A 13,744-nucleotide genomic window follows, 5' to 3' on the forward strand; every position below is an offset into this window, starting at 1 on the left:
TTCAGGAACCGTCCAGTTGAATCCAACTCTCCAGAGCCATGGACCTCGTAATGAATTGTCTTAAGACACTAACTTTTGGCTGGCTTGTTACCTGGCAACTGGTGGAGCAGGTGGTTTGGCGAGAATGGAAACCTTCCCCTCTTGGTGGGGGACACACTGTTCAAAAGTATTCCCTCTGGGTGGGCACGGTGGATGTCTTGGCTATTGGATGGGATTCTGTGCAAAGAAGCAGATGCCCCGTCTTCAAGCTAGAGGAGGCCTAGGCGAGTACACAGGGTGCACATGGAGCATGGGCCAGTGCCAGGTGCCTTTGTGCAGTGTACAAACTGTGCAACTGTACGTGGCAGCCCTGTGCAGAGTCCTCACTACCAACAGGAGGAGGTAGAATGTGTCTGTTTCAGATGCGTGATCCGCCGCTGTTCCTCCTTACAGCAACCTTGTGTTCATCGCTCAGTCGCAGTGGTCCCCCTCCTCGAGCCGGCCAATTTTGGCTACTGGGGAGCTCAGCCAAGTAGGGACCCGGAGGAATGCTCTGATACAAGCAGGTTCAGGTGCCAGGAGAGCTCAGACGAGGTGCCAGGTAGGTTCCAGCAAGGCTCTAGGATCGGGTCTTGACACCACCTCCCAGGTTCCTTCTCTAGTCGTAGCTTGTCTAGCCCAGAGCAACTTGACAAGAGTTCACCTGACAAGAGCTCCTTTGAAGTCTGCTGCTGGGGATGATCACAGGGCCCTGATCCGGAACAGAGCACCCGCCCCCGCCCCTCTAATCCTTGGCTGGCTCTGCTGGAAGCGGATGGACCTCTCCCACCTCTTCCGCTGTGACCCCAGCCTGCCTGGAGCCACCTGCATCGTAATCCAGCCTGCTCTGCCCGGGCCTGAAAGCACCCATGCTGCCGCCCGGGGCCCCTCCAGGGCCTCCCTCTGCCGTGCCCCACCCACGTGTCCCCCGTCCTGCACCCCAAGGCTGCTCTGGATGGCCAGCTCCCCGCTCCCGGGGCCCTCCAGGGCCTCCCTCTGCCGTGCCCCCCCCACGTGTCCCCCGTCCTGCACCCCAAGGCTGCTCTGGATGGCCAGCTCCCCGCTCTGTTGCCCTCTCGCTGCCGGCTGGATTCGACCAACGGGGACGCTACTGCGGGAGCCCGGAGGCTGATGCTGGAGGGACAGGGAGGCCGGAGAAAGACCTGTCGGGGCCCTTCCTGCGGGGTGAGGCCGCAAGTCCCCGGGGGCACTACCGGACAGCCTCTCCCACAGCCGCGGGAGTCTCGGGGCGACCCTAACCTGGGCGGTCCCGGCTCCCGGCTTTGCCAGCGCCACAGCTTCCATCTTGGTGACTCGTTCCTCAGCACCCGGTTGGGGGCTGCCTGTCCCCCGAGACTCCCTGGTGTGGAATTAAAGGTAAAACAAGCTGGCTTGAACAATACACGAGAAGGCTTCCATCCTTCCTCTGACTCAAAAATCCCCCAAAAGTAGGGGCCTCAGAAAGGCACTGCCCCAGAGACAATTGTTTCCTTCACCCCATGTCTTCGGGGTCCGATGGGGGCAGCACGTGCTGCAGAAAAGGGGAACCCGTGCCTCACGCCCTCACCAGACTCCCACATGTCAGGGTCATCGTCTGGGCCCATGTGGCTGTGCTGGTCTCTGACGCCTGCCCGACCCTGCACTGGGGACTTGGCAAGCCACCGGGCCTCTCCACACCCCAGTCCCTCCTGGAGGATAATAAGAAATTACCAACATAATGTCCCAGTCTGTGATGAAGGCTCCGTGACCCGGGTCTCGTAGGCTCCTCTGCACCCTTTCCCAGCCAGGCCACCGCTGAGGCCCGTCCCCAGGAGCCTGGAGCTAGCACGAGCCCGGCCACATCGGTCTGGCCAGAACTGCCACGTTGACTCTCCGGTCCTCTGTTTAGCTGGAACCTCCCTCCCCGCCATGGTCATCTTCACCACTCACAGCTCCTGACCCCAGGGCCCCTGCCATCCTGAGTGCACAGCTCTCTCCCCCCGGGCGGAGCCCCATTGCCCTGGCCCTACGTCCTGTTCAAATCTGCCTCCCCCTCCCCCGCTATGACAAGGGTGATCCATGGCTCGGACCCCAAGCCTCCCACCAGAGCCGCGGCTTGGCACCTGCTGCTGCGACACCACCCTCTCCTCCGTGGACGAGCACCTCCAGATGCCCAAGCAAGAGCTTCTCCCCTCATCAGACGGCCTCCCGGCAGACCTCTGAAGGGACCAGGTGACACCTGCCACTTGGAGATTCTGTCTTCACGTCTGGCGAGGCTTCCCTGCTCCTGTGGACATGTTGGCAGGGGGTCCTTCCCGGGAGCCCAACCCAGCAGAGGGCACCAGAAGGGGGGGCAGGGGTTGGCCAGCTTCCAAAGACCCTCCAAGAGGGTCAAGGGACTGGGAGAAGTCAGAGTGGCAGGCGGTGTCGGAGCTGGGACAGGAGGGACTCTCAGCTGGGCAGAGGACAGAAGGACTGTTTCTGTGGATTTGTTCCACTCAGGGCCCTGGGGCTGGCACTCACTCAGGGTCGAAGGTGCCTCCCAGGGGACACCTGGGGATGTTTGGTGACGTCTGTCAATATGGGGAGAAGTGCCCTGGCACCTGCTGGGTGGGCGCTCCAGGGAAGCTGCTCGGCAGCCTATGACGCAAGGGACAGCCCAACCACAGAGGACCTCCGGCCCCAAGTGTGGAGACTCCGAGAAGAAGGGCACGGCTGCCTGACTCCTGTGCGTCACTGTCGCCTCCTCCTGCAGGCGGGGACCACAGGGAGGCCACTTCCTGTGCTCCGGCCCCCAGGTCCCCACTCAGCGGAGAGCTAGGAGGCGGGTGCTGAGCTCCCAGGCCACCCTCCCCGGCACGCCGGCCCCTGTGGCAGCAGCTGGAGCGCCGCCCACACCTCTCCCAACGGCTCCTGGGCCTCAGAGCCTCCCCGGGCTTCCCGGGCAGGAACCCTATTGCTGGGTCCCGCTGAAGACTGGCCGTGCTATTTCGGGCCTTCTCAGGCTGGGGCCCCTCCTCCCGGGCCCGCCCCCGACCCGGGTACGCTCAGGCTCTGGCTGGGGAGGCGGTGCGTGGTGTTCCTTTTCCTTCCTGCCATCCGTGCCCACCGCCTTGGTCCCTTTCTAGTTCCCCGTCGGCAGAGCCCCAGCACGGCCCCTCTGTCTCTAACTGTCGGCCACATGTTGGCAGCTGCCTCCCGCCTTCTGAGCTAGCGACTGGTCGACTTGTCGACTTGTCTTTTGAGTTCCGCTCCCCCCAGTCAGAGCAGCCCTTCTGGGGAACAGGCCACTCCGGGGGCCTCTTGCATCAGCCACGCTTTTGCACGAGGTGTGTGGGGGGACGACGGACGGGCTGCTGGAGCCTCCACCCGGCTGCCGGCTCACGGACACACACACACACACACACACACACACACACACACACACACACGGGAAGGAACGTGCCCCGGGGGGTTTCTTTCCCAATACAGCGCGCTGCCTTCTCTGCCCAGATGGGCACTTGCGTCACCAGAGGCTGCTCTTGTGGTCAGGCCAGATGCTCCTTGCCGCCGTTGCTCTGACACTTGCCGGCCCTCACCTGGGTCTGGGAGTCACACACCCCTCCCCACCCCACCCCGCCCCAGAGGAAGCACAGGCAGGGCCCAGGGCAGGGGCTCCGGGAGTGAAGTGCTGCATCTGCATGTCCACAGGAGGCAGCAGGGTTCTGGAAAGGGTCACAGTGCTAGAGAGAGAATCCACAGAATTCACACACGGGGACCTGGCAGAGGGGCTCCCCTGGGGCTGACCCTGGGGGGCTGGGGCCCTGAGCGGCATGGGGCCTTAGTTCCAAGCAGGGATGCTCCGCTGTGTCTGGGGACAGCTTGGGGAGGGGCGCCTCAGTTTCCCGCGGGGCAGGGCCAGAGGCTGCTCCTGCCCTTCAAGGCACACATGGCCTCCAGCACGCATGTCCACAAAGCATGATCTGGCCCCACACGTCCACAGCCCCGGGATCAGAGAGAAAAGGAACAGGCTCTTCTGTGGCTTCTGTGTGCCCTTGGCACCGGGAGGGGTGCAGTGAGGCTCTGCTGTTCCAACCTGATCCCAGACCCACCTGGCAAAGTGTCCTGCACGGAGGCAGCTAATCTGTTCCGTCTCTCCGCCGTTTCTCTCCGGGCCTTTTGCTCCCACAGCCTCTGTGCTGCTCGCCCCGGGCACGGACAGACGCTCACTGGACCCTGCTCAAGTCAGGGTTTCCGTGGCCTGGTGGCCTTCTGCGAACAGCTTTTCCTCGGGGAAGGTGGTTAGACGGGCAAGAGTCGCCATCTCAAAGGGTTCCAGGGGCCAGACCTAGAGGAGGGGGAGTGGAAGGGGCAGGGGCGGCCGTGGTTCAGTGCCCAGGTCCTCCAAGAACCTGAGCCACTGCTGGGCTGCTCCAGGGACCAGGCGCCCAACACTGCTGGACTGCTGAGTTTTCTTTTAAAGAGAGAAGTCAGAAATTTGTTGTCATTTTTTAATGCGAAATCCCCCACTTCTAAATGCTAACTGGAAGTACTGTGGGGTGGGGAACAGAGTTGGCGGGAGCACGGCGGCCCCGGCTGTCCCTGCCGCAGCCGCTGTGCCTTGTCAGAGGAGGGCCCCGCTCCTAAGGCAGGTGCACCCGCTCAAGAAACAGCACCTCACGGGCTCCGGTCCCACAGACTGTGATGTCATAGTCCCCACCTGTCCAAGGACCCACACTCGAGGGGCTTGGGGCAGAAGATAACACGGCGTGGGATGGGGGAGGGACAGGACCCAGGAACGAGTCCCTGCTCGGGAGTTCAGACCCCAACCCCAAACCAGAACCTCCCAACCGGCTTCCCCACGGCACCCTTCTGGGAACCCCTTCAACTGTGGCCCCGGGACTCTGCCCAAGCCTTGTGAGACCAGAAATCTGCAGGGGTGACCAGGAATTTGTTTTCCAAAAAACCTTTTTTTTAAAGGTTTATGGACCCGAGGGGTGGGGGGAAGAGCCGAGGGAGAGGGAGACCCCTGCAAGGCGCATAGCCCCAAGCGGGGCTCGAGCTCACAGCCCCGAGATCATGACCTGAGCAGAAAGCTAGAGTCAGACGCTTACCTGACGGAGCCCCCCAGGGGCCCCCCCTGTAGTAACGCTTTCTATCACATGGGGTGTGAGGTCCCCAGGGGCACGTGTTCCGTTCGCCCGGAGACATCAAGTCTGGGCTCCGCCGAGAGCCATTTCCAAGAAAGAAGGAGAGACGGAACCGAGGCGCTGCGTGGTTGGAAGTAGGGCCCACGTGTCCACCTCCTGGCCCTGCAGGTGTCTCAGACCTCGGCCTCCCCGTGGGCTCCCCATCACTGTCCTCTTACCGCTTTTCCTAAAATGGACTCACTTAATGGGAAAACCAGCCATAAACCCAAGGAGAACCGCCAGGTTAGGGGGTCGCGGGCCGCGAAGACGGAGGACACGGCCGGAGGGTCAGGAGGTGATGGAAACCGACTGGCGGGGAAGTGGGACTCACGGGGGCGGGAGGGTCTGGAGAGAGCCCTCCGCGCCGGTCCACACACGGTCTGTGGACCCTAATGCACCTCCGGGGATCGCCTCCGAGGCCCCAATCCGTGTGTCAGGGACACCCTGCCCCGGCGGCCTGGCCGTGTGTGAGAGATGTCCCCTCCCTGACGCGGGGTCTCGAGGGAGCCACCGGGGACCTGGCCCCACAAGCCAGACCGTCAGTCAGACCACGGGGAACGCCGGCGACCCGGCGCAAGCCCTGAGGTGAGGAACCTTCGTGTTCAAACCGGCCCCCGAGTGCCTGTGGCGCACATGTCCACGCGGCGCCTCCGCGCAGTGGGTTGGGGCACAGCCGGGGGGCAGGAGGGGCGGGGAGCCCCGCTACCACCCGGCGCGTGGACCCGCTCAGACCACGTGTCACTCAGTCATGGAAGCCAGTCGCAGAAGGCCGCTGAGGACGTGAGTCCACGCGGAGGACGTGTCTGGAACAGGCACGTTGGCAGAGACAGATGCTCCATCGCTGGGGGAGGGGAGGCCGCGACCATCCCGGCTCCGGGCTGGCGGGGCAGGAGGGACCCGCTCGGGTAGTGGGTAGAGTGGGGGGGCTCACGGGGGGTGAGTCTCCTAAGTACCGCGGAGCCGGATGCTTTAAAATGCTGTGTCACGGGGCGCCTGGGTGGCTCAGTGGGTTGGGCCGCTGCCTTCGGCTCAGGTCATGATCTCAGGGTCCTGGGATCGAGTCCCGCATCGGGTTCTCTGCTCAGCAGGGAGCCTGCTTCCTCCTCTCTCTCTCTCTGCCTACTTGTGATCTCTCTCTGTCGAATAAATAAATAAAATCTTTTAAATAAAAATAAATAAATAAATAAATAAAATAAAACGCTGTGTCACTTCTATTTCCGTTAAAAGGAACCTTTAAACATATATACGTGTATTTGTAAGAGAAACGGGAGAAGAAGGGACACGGACGGCTCCGCGCGTGAGCCTGAGCCCAGGGCATGGGGTCGTGAGGCTGAGACTCTGGGCAGCAGATGCCCCGACCCCTTCCTCAGACAAGAACGGTGGGAGCCGGGGTAGGAGGACATGGGCGGCGCCCCCACCAGGGGAGGGGGAGTCCCCGTGGGGGAGAGCCCCGGGCCCAGGCCGTCTTCGCCACCTCCCAGCTCTGCTGTGTGCAGCGGCGGGTACGGAAGAGCCCCGGGCAGGGGTCAGCGCATCTCGGGCCAGAGGGGGAGTGTCTGGAATCAGCCGCTGCCTACAGACTCCTGGGCGCCTGCAACACTCTCTGGTTTCGGTGGAGCCGCCGCTATCTGCCGCCTCCTGCGGATCACAGGCGCTCCCTTAATCCTCCCGCCGGACAGAAGCATTATCCCCGCTGGAAAGAGGCAGCCACGTGGAAAGGAGGCGAGGGCCGGGCCCCACGAGGTCAGCCCCACGAGGTCAGCGGAGGCTGCCCCACACCCACGCGGGCTTGAAGGGCTCACGCCTGACAGCGCGCTCCCTAGCGAACAGTTGAGACCACCGACCCAGCGTCCTGAGGGGCTGTGGCCGTCCTGGGGACGCCTCGACCTCAGACCTGTCTTAGGGACCCAGGCAAGGACGGGTCTGGGCTGAGTGCCGTGTGCGTGGTCCCTTGTTCCAGCAGGACCGGGTGTGGAGACCCATGGGGCCTCTACGCTTCCCCACGGAGAGCAAACAAAGCTTCTTCTGCGGTCCTTGTGATGGGCCTGACCGCGTAGGACAATCCTGGACGCAGCTCCTGGCAAGACGGTCTCTCTTGTGGTCGAGGCTGCCCTGCAGGGCCGGGTCATGTGGGGAAACCCTGTGTAACTTCCTCAGCCTCCCCGTCCAAGCAGAGTCTGCTCCTACCGGATTCACTGGCCAACATTTTCAAGCAGGTCACCTTCACCTACCGCTGTGCCGAGGGACAGGCCAGACATCCTGGGTCAGGATGAGTCCAAGTTCCTGTTCCACTAAAGGGAGCTGTTGACAAGCAGAACGCACTGAACGTTCCCGCTGCCACCTCAAACCTGGCCTATCTGCCTATCTTCTCTGAGGGAGAGTTTCAACACTTCGTCGTGGCTTGAATCCAAGCTTACGGCGTCGTCCGTGCCCGTCTCGGGGGGCTGACACTGCCCCTGAGTGTCCCTCTGCCCCATCTGGAGAGCCCCGGCGGGGGCCGGCTGAGGACTGACGGTGCCGCCCACGGAAGGCCGGCCACGGAGGGCCGTGGTGCGGGACACTGGCGGCCCAGCGGTCACGTCCCGTTTCCCTGGCGCCTGACGAGAAGGAGTGGCAGGGACCCAGCGCCCACCCTCCCTGCCCTGCACGGTCCAGACACCTCCCAGAGCTCCCGGCCACGACAACGTTTGCATCGGTTCCGTAACAAGCCATCCGGAGCCATCCGCCTCCCGCTCTTAGCGCCGCTGGGGGCCCCACCCCTTCAGTCTTCCCTGGGATGACACAGCCTCACCCCTCAGACCCAGCCAGGGGCCGCTCAGGCACGGCTCGCCTGTCCAGACTCCCCCACTCTCTCAGAGGCCCCAAGATAGGGGAAAGGTTGGCAGAATAATCGGCCCAAGACAGCCGGGCCCTAGTCCCCGGAGCCTGGGGTAGGGTACAGAGCAAAGCGGACATTACGGGTGTGATTAAGGTCAGGATCCTGAGATGGGGAGACGGTCCTGGGGTGTCCACGTGGACCCAGTGTCTGCACAGGTCCTTCTAGGAGGGAAGCAGGACGTCACACGGGAGCCACGGGGCCATGCGGCCCGCTCTGCATTTGGAAGACCGGCCGTAAGGCAGGGAACGCCAGAGGCTTCTAGAAGCTGGGAGGCAAAGAAACGGACCACACCCAGGGCTTCCAGAAGGAGCCCACCCTGCGCGAGCCCTGATGTTGTTAGTCCTGTCAGCCCCGTGTCAGACGTCCGGCCGCCGGGACCGCAAGACAGGAAATGTCTGTCTAAGCCACGAGCTTTGGGCTCCCTTCTTACAGCAGCCCTACGGCAGAGAGGACGGGTGCCGCTCAGTGGAGTGAGGTTTCCGGCCACCCTCTCCTTCACTGCGGATGCGCCGCTGGAGCGTAGCGCACGCTCTGTTCCCCCCGAGCCCCCTCGGCACGCACAGCCGGCCGGGACCGCAAGGTCGCAGCTGTGGAACCAGAGCCAGACCGGCACCTGCTGTCGGGAGCCCCCCAGGAGCTCCCCTGTCCTTCCTAGCCGTCCTCCGCACAGGGGTTGGGCGGAAGGGCAGCCCCCACCTGCAACCCCAGAACGTGGCCTTATTTGGAAACGGGTCTTCACAGACGTGACTAAGATACACTGAGGTCCTTCTGGGGTTGGGTGGGCTGTAGATCCAACGACTGACGCCCCCCAAGGCCAGGGAGGTTTGAACAGAGGAGAGGCCTCGGGAAGACAGAGGCAGACATGGACGGACGCGGCCACCGCCTAGGGATGCCTGGAGTCCCCGGGAGCTGGAAGAGGTGGGAAGGTCCCCTCCCTGGGGCCTTGTGGGGGAGCCCGGCCCTGCAGATGCTCCCGCCCCCAGGACAGCGAGGGGATAAACATCTGTTGCTGAAGCCCCTCCCTGGGCTGATGTGCTGTAGCGGCCCCAGGACCTTGACACCTGACGCCACTACCACCTGCCACCCAGACGCCCTGATTCTGCCCCAAGTTTCAGACTTCCAGGGAATAGGATAGTGCAGTGGGCAGCTCTCGCTGAAGGTTTCTCTCCCAGGTCGTGGGTTCGTGGCACTCCATGTAGCTGTGCTTAGCTACAGCCCATCAACCCTCACCAACGCTCATTGTCCCACTGCGTGACCACAATGTCTCCTTTCTGGAATTCATGGTCTTGTGGGAAGTTCCCACTTTGGGCCGCTGGGACCGGAATGGCTGCAAACAGTCTCGCACACGCTCTGGGGTCCACGCACACCCAGAAATGGGACTGCTGATTCACAGGTGTGAGCCAACACTGCCTAAACATGTCTGGAGGCTTGAACTCATTTCCACGCCCTCCCAAAGCACGGTACGGAAACCAGGGCCGCTGTGCATACCTGACACCGCTCGTCCTCTTGGCCGAAAGCAAAGACAGAAAGCACAGTGGGACAGGGCAGGGGTCAGGAAACTCGGGGACCCAGGGGACATTCATCCGAATGGGGTTTTGTCACTGGCAGAGCTCTAAAAATACATACAGAGCTGGGTTAAGGCTGCCCAGGTTGTTGGGCTGGAGCGCTTACACCCGCTGAGAAGAGTTATGACGCCGACCGTGGCCTGGGCCATAGGCCGTGCAGGAGGACTGTCAGGATGTCCACAGGAACGGGCTCTGTTCTCTGCGGGGTCCCAGGGATGGGCCTGAGCTCCTGTGTTGGGTGAGCGAGGCCGGGTTTCCTCTGGAGCCCAAGAGAGGAAGCAGGAGGCAGCAGGCCATAACGGGGCAAGGAAGCTGGACGCCGGCTCTGGTGTCGGAGAGGCCGGGAGTCTCAGTGCCCTTGCTATGCCCAGGGTGGTATCCGGCTCCCCGTTTCATCCCGATTCCCTGGCTTTCTCCGGCTTCTCCTGCGCAGAGCGTACCGGTGCTCTAGCGAAGCAGAGAACAGTACGAGGACGGACCGCACCGACTCCCCCTTCTCCCGCGGTGGTCGTGGCCCGCGCGGCCCCTCGTGCGTGGGTTCCCAGGAGGCAGCCTCTGACGCAGGGACGTGAGGGGAGGGCTTGCTGGGGCGGGGGCGCTCCGCTGGTCGGAGGAGGATGCAGCGCACACGGTCATGATAGGTGCTGCAGCCGACCCCACAGGAGCTCGGGGCTGGGTGGCTGCAGGAGTCACCCCCAGCTGGGGCGCAGGGGCCTCCGAGCATGTCCACCTGCGGACGCCAGTGGCCTGCAAAGAAGCGAGCGGACCCTCGGGCCAGGGGTGAGCCCAGGTGTCTGGTGAGCACGGTCCGCAGCCCCCCCCACCGGGAAGGGGAGACCCAGTCCCCACAGGACATCTGGGCCATGCCAGGCAGCATCCACTCCAGCAGGCCGAGCCCAGCCAGGCACCAGCCCTGTCATCCCCGCGCAGCTCCCGGACACGCGACGGCTTCCACAGCCGCGCTGAAGGTCCCTAGCGCAGCATCCTGGGCCAGGCTCTCGTGCTCGAAGCCACACGGGGAGCCCCGGCTTCAGGGTCCTGCGGTGTCCGGCAGCTCAGCCGGGCTCCACTGTCCCCCACGTCCAGAGGGAGGAGTGCCCCTGCTGACCGCCCTCCACACCCCTCCCGCCCCTCTGGGCCCTGCCCTGCGTGCGGATCGGCCTCTTGCTCCTGCCATGCTCAGACACGTGCCCGGGCAGGGAGGCTCCCCCCACAGCTGCTGCGTCTGTCCCTCGGAGTTCTCCCCACACCACGTGCTCTCGGCTCCTGAAGCAGGCCTGGGAAGTGGCCACCCTGTCAGGGACCCTCAGAGTGTCCTAGAGGGGACGGGGCAGGAAGGATGAGTCAGAGACCACTTGTCTTATCCCTCACCACCTAAGAGATCACGGCTGGGGAAACGGAGCCTTGGAGAGGGAGCCACATGCTCAAAGCTGCGTAGCAGGACAGCGGTGGGCCAGGACCCTCACAGATCCCGGGAGGACCGCCTACCCCATTCTATAGCTTTCATCTAAGCGTCTCCAGGAATCTCCAGGATCCAACATGTTCTTACACGTGAGCAATGAAAAGAAGCCTGAAGCCAATTCCCAACAACCCAGGAAAGCTGGGGAGGGGGGGGGGGGTGGGGAGAGAAGGCTCTGTGTCTGGGGAGCAGCCGCAGTGAGCCTTGGAGGCACACAGACGGGAGGACAGCAGGACTCAGCAGGCAGGAGGCAGGGAAGGGCAGCTCAGTGTGGAAATGGTGCGTGCAAAGGCCCTGAGGTGCGTCCCAGGCTCAGAACAATGTAGCAATGAGAGAAGGCCATCGCGGGCCGGAATGCAGAGGGAGGGGGAGGTCGTCTGGCAACATTTAGATAAGTGGGCAGGTGGCCAATGTGCAAGGCCCTGGGAGCATTCGGGGAGGCGGGTCTCCGTGTCAGAGGCAGTGAAGTGCTTTATCCGGCACCTCTCGTGTCTGCTTCCGGCACCTTCCTGGTGTTCACGGAGGCAAGGGTAGAAGCGAGGAGCGAACAGGGCACAGGACAGAAACTGTGGCCTCCTCAGAGGATCCCACATCCCACAGATGGATTGACAACGCACCAGCCCCTCCGGGGCCGGCCGGCCGGCCTGAGAAGTCTAGCCGCTGGTCTTTCTGACTTTCGGGAACCAGGACTCGAGAAACCAGCGACCCGAACACCTCCGCCCTACCTAACCCTACCTCTCAGCTGGGACCCGCTGATCTAGCAATTCCCACCCCAGACCTGCCCCGCCCCCACAGAAAACCCTGGTCTGGCCCTAGAGGTCAGATGGCCTCCTTTCGTAAGAGCTCACACACTTGTCCTCCGTGAGTCCGGTCTGGACGTATCCTCCGGTGGATAGTGTGGCCCCCCCCTTCCCTTCCCAAGAGCATCCACGGGGGGCAGCGTGGGGGGCGGCACCCCTCCTTCCGGCCTTCCACAGGTGAGTCCGCTTTCTAGCTCTTTCTCTCTGGACCCTGGGCGGCGCCCATCAGAGCCTGCCACTGACGCTATCACTGTCCCTCGTCGGTGGCCCCCGGTGTGCCCTGCCTCCTTCCGCAGAGGCCGTAAGGACCCCGGAATCCTGGGAAGAGAGCCGGGGAGAGGGCTGCGAACCTGCTTTCCATCCACACCTGGGGACCCCCGAGTGGCTCACATGTGTGTCCCGCAGCTGTTCCGGAAGATGCCGTGAGCGGAAGCGGTGGGAGGTCACGCTGGGCGGAGAGGACTGAGTCCCAGCCGGGCTCACACGCTCACCAGACCGAGGGCCTCCCGCTGTCACACGCTCTCTGGCCGGCTGCCTCAGCGTCTGCATCCGTGAGACAGTCTGGGTGCAGCTCTCTGGCTTTCTGAGTTTGTGCTTCTGACCCATGGGAGCCTGGGGAGGCAGCCAGTTCCTGGAGCCATCTCTGTCCTCCGCCGACGGGTGTCAAGTCGCAATGAGTCAGGCCACCAGAAGCAAGTCCAGTCAGGGCTGACAGCCGCTCGGGGAGAAGGTGGAGGTGTCGGCCCGGGGTGACCTCCCGGGACGGCAAGCTGGGGCCTACAGGTGTGAACCCTGGAGGTCATCCCAGCCGGGGCTCCATGACCTTCTCCTCGGCCGTAGCAAGGTCCCCAAGAGGTCATGACCCTCATCAGGTTGGAAGCAGCGGGAGAAAGGTTCAAGGCACGGGTGACTCCCAGGACCTGCGAAGGGCTGAATCCTGGCCCCGTCCTCACAGGTGGGGGTGCGGATCCTGTGGTCTGCGGGCACATCAAGCAGGCACAGTGAGACCAAGGCAGAGCCCAGGCAGCCGCACGTCCAGGGCACACTTTAAAGACTGTGTACAAAGGGCGCAACCCTTCACAGCCCAATGAATTTGCACCCCCCAGATCACTACACAGAACAGTGTCTATGTCCCAGACAGCCTCTTGATTTGTAAAAGCTCATTCAAAAAGTATTGTTTTTGTGAATGGGTGAATCGTCCGTGTGATTCAAGTCCCGCAAGGAGCAAAAGGGCGCAGGCGACAATCTCTTTTCCTGCCACACGCCCAGCCCCTCTGGTTCCCTACCTGGAGGTTCCCCGGGTTGGCTGATTCCCACAGACTCTCCCCGAGATCTTCCAACCTCAGGGAAATGCATTTGTATACTCTTTCTGCCTTTTCTTTCTTTTTAAGATTTTATTTCATTTATTTGAGAGAGAGAGGGGACACAGGCAGGGGGAGTGGGAAAGGGAGGAGCAGGCAGTCAGGGAGACTGAGGTGCCGCTCGTCCCGCTGGGGTCATGACCTGAGCCGAAGGCAGATGCTCCGCTGGCTGAGCCGACCCGGCGCCCCTGTTTCCACCTTTTCAAACTGGTGGCGCCTGCGTCACCGTTCCCCACGCCGCCCGTCCCACGTGGCGATGTGCTCTGTTCACAGGCTGTACCATTCACCACGTGAAGAGCCCCGTTCAGTGGGTCCCGGCACACTCACGGGGGTCGCGCCGCCACTGCCGCGGTCGAGGTGAGGACACACTTGTCCCCGCAGTCGGCTGCCTCAGCTGCATCGCCCTCCCCTGTGTGCTGGGAGCGGTCCCACGCCAGCTTCTGTGCATTCCCGGCCGCTGCTCCCCTGCGGGGCGTGTGCCTCTCAGTTCAGCCCTGAACGCTCATGACACGGGGG

This window comes from Mustela nigripes, chromosome 17 (genome assembly GCF_022355385.1).
Source record: "Mustela nigripes isolate SB6536 chromosome 17, MUSNIG.SB6536, whole genome shotgun sequence".
NCBI lineage: Eukaryota > Metazoa > Chordata > Mammalia > Carnivora > Mustelidae > Mustela > Mustela nigripes.